Source organism: Chiloscyllium plagiosum, chromosome 7, assembly GCF_004010195.1.
Source record: "Chiloscyllium plagiosum isolate BGI_BamShark_2017 chromosome 7, ASM401019v2, whole genome shotgun sequence".
Classification (NCBI taxonomy): domain Eukaryota; kingdom Metazoa; phylum Chordata; class Chondrichthyes; order Orectolobiformes; family Hemiscylliidae; genus Chiloscyllium; species Chiloscyllium plagiosum.
The window spans coordinates 107,496,102-107,498,974 of NC_057716.1; the positions used below are offsets into that span (position 1 = coordinate 107,496,102).

At 42.2% G+C, this 2,873-nt stretch overlaps 1 protein-coding gene across 1 annotated transcript in view; it reads left to right on the top strand.

Moving 5' to 3' along the window:
• The first annotated feature begins 1,903 nt into the window (after positions 1–1,903).
• The window catches only part of LOC122551853 (C-X-C chemokine receptor type 2-like), a 12,216-nt gene continuing 11,246 nt past the window's right edge, over positions 1,904–2,873 (top strand). Inside the window, exon 1 of the mRNA XM_043694381.1 lies at positions 1,904–2,067. The gene's annotated coding sequence lies outside the window, so the exon portion shown is untranslated. The remainder of the gene's footprint in view (positions 2,068–2,873) is intronic.

Here is a 2,873-nt window from a genome sequence, read left to right on the forward strand (position 1 = left end):
GTCCATCGTGGTGGGCTGGTCCAGAAGATTAAGATTAGAGTGGTGCTGGAAAAGCACAGCAGGTCAGCCAGCATCGGAGGAGCGGGAAAATCAACATTTCGGACGGGAGCCCATGAAGGGCTCCTGCCCGAAATGTCGATTTTCCTGCTCCTTGGATGCTGCCTGACCTGTTGTGCTTTTCCAGCACCACTCTAATCCTGACTCTGATCTCCAGCACCTGCAGTTCTCACTTTTGCCCAGAAGATGAAGTAATAAGGAATCCATGGTGAGTTGGTAATTTGGACATAAAATAGGCTTGATCATAGAAGACAGAGGGTAGTTGTGGCTAGTGTGTTTCTTATTAGAGGTCTGTGACCAGTAGTGTTCCACAAGTATCAGTTCTGGGATCTCTATTGTTCGTAGTATATGTAAATGATTTGAATAGAAGTGTATGTGATCTGATTATTAGGTTTGCAAACAGAACAAAAATTAGTGGAGTTGTGGGTAGTGACCAATGTTGTCAAATAATACAACAGGATATAGATCAGTTGGGAAGTTCGTGAGGAGAAATGGCAGATGGAGTTTAATCTGGAGAAGTGTGAGGTGATGCATTTTGGAAGGTCAAATGCAAAAGGAAAGTATATGGTAAATAGCAGGACCATTAGAGGCACTGATATACAGAGGGATCTTGGGTGCAAGTCCAGAGCTCCTTGAAGGTGACAACACAAGTGGATAAGGTGGTAAAGCAGGCATATGGTATGCCAACCTTAATTGGTAATCATGTGAATAGGAAAGGATTAGAAAATGGACAGGAAAGTATTAGAAGGATATGGGCCAAGTGCAGGGAAATGGGGTTAGCGTGGATGGACATTTTGGTCGGTATGGACCAGTTTGGGCCAAAGGGCCTGTCTCAATGCTGTAGCACTCTATGACTCTATGGTTGGGCAATTGAGTATAAAAGTTGGCAAGTCATATTGCAGTTGTATAAAATTTTAGGCAAAAGCAAGGACTGCAGATGCAGGCAACCAGAGTTTATGGGGTTAGCGTGGATGGACATTTTGGTCAGTATGGACCAGTTTGGGCCAAAGGGCCTGTCTCAATGCTGTAGCACTCTATGACTATAAAAGTTGGCAAGTCATATTGCAGTTGTATAAAATTTTAGGCAAAAGCAAGGACTGCAGATGCAGGCAACCAGAGTTTAGATCAGAGTGGTGCTGGAAAAGCACAGCAGGACAGACAGCATCCGAGGAGCAGGAAAATTTTAGTTAGGCCATGTTTGGAGTATCGTATGTAGTTTTGGTCACCACACAATGGGAAGGATATGGAGAGGATGCAAAAAAAGGTTTACCAGGATGTTGTCTGGTTTGGAGTGTATTGAGCTATAACGAGAGGTTGAACAAACTTGGATCACTTTTGTAAGACTGTCAGAGGCTGAGGGGCTGATAGAAGTATATAACATTATGAAATGCCAAATACTAGGGGCATTGGTTTAAGTGAGGCAAGGAAAGTTTAAAGGAGATGCGCAAGGCATGTTTTTACACAGAAGGTGATAGGTACCTAGAACTTGTTACCAGGGGAGATGGTAAAAGCAAGTTTGATAATGAGGTCTAAGAGGCATTTAGACAGGCATGGGAATAGACGAATGGCGAGATATAAACAGTGTGCAGGAAGATTGGATTACTTTAGAATGGTATCTTGATCAGCGTAGATATAGTGGGCCAAAGGGCCTGTTCTTGTCTGTACTGTCCTGTGTTCTGTGTTCTGCGTTCTATGATGTTGCAAGTGATCATTTATGGTAATTTGTCCCATTTTGTTAAAAGCACTTGAGTCAATTCTTACGTGGATTCTGCATTTCTTGCTTTTAATTACGTCACATATTGCAACACACTTCGTTCTTTACAGAACACTCAATTCTATTTAATAGGACACACTCTGGACAGCTCTGCCACTCTGCAGCAAGATCTTTGTTCATGCCTCCAAACATTGTAGAAGCCTCTGAATGAGCTTGCTTGTGTCTAAAAAGTTAGATGGTCAAGAAAATTATATTTTCAGCTTACTTACAGGATACATCAATCACTGTCTGAGAAGGTATGTTAATTTTAATCAGAAGTTTAATTTAACTGATTTTGTAAAAAAAATAATATTTGTGTTTATCTTTGTTTGATTCCTGTTTTATATTGTAATTGTGACTGAGCATTCAATAGGAAAGTAAATAAAATCATGCCCATATCGTATCTAAACCTTTATTCATATACCTATCCAGATCCCTATTAAATGTTGTAATTGTACCGGTTTCCACCACCTCCTCTGGTAGCTCATTCCACATCACATACCACCCTCTGCGTGAAAAAGTTGCTCTTAGGTCCCTCTCACCTTAAGCCTATGCCCTCTAGTTCTGGACTCATCCATTCCAGGGAAAATACCTTGTCTATTTACCCTATCCATGCCCCTCAGAGTACAACGGGATCTTGATCTGATGGGTCAATAGGCTGAGGAGCAGCAGATGGACTTTAATTTAGATACATGTGAGGTGCTGTATTCTGGAAAGGCAAAAACAGGTCCTAGGGAGTGTTGCTGAACAAAGAGACCTTGGAGTGCAGGTTGATAGCTCCTTGAAAATGGAGTCACAGGTAGATAGGATAGTGAAGAAGGCGTTTGGTATGCTTTCCTTTATTGGTCAGAGTATTGAGTACAGGAGTTGGGAGGTCATGTTGCGGCTGTACAGGACATTGGTTAGGCCACTGTTGGAATATTGCGTGCAATTCTGATCTCCTTCCTATCAGAAAGATGTTGTGAAACTTGAAAGGGTTCAGACATGATTTACAAGGATGTTGCCAGGGTTGGAGGATCTGAGCTACAGGGAGAGGCTGAACAGGCTGGGGCTGTTTTCCCTG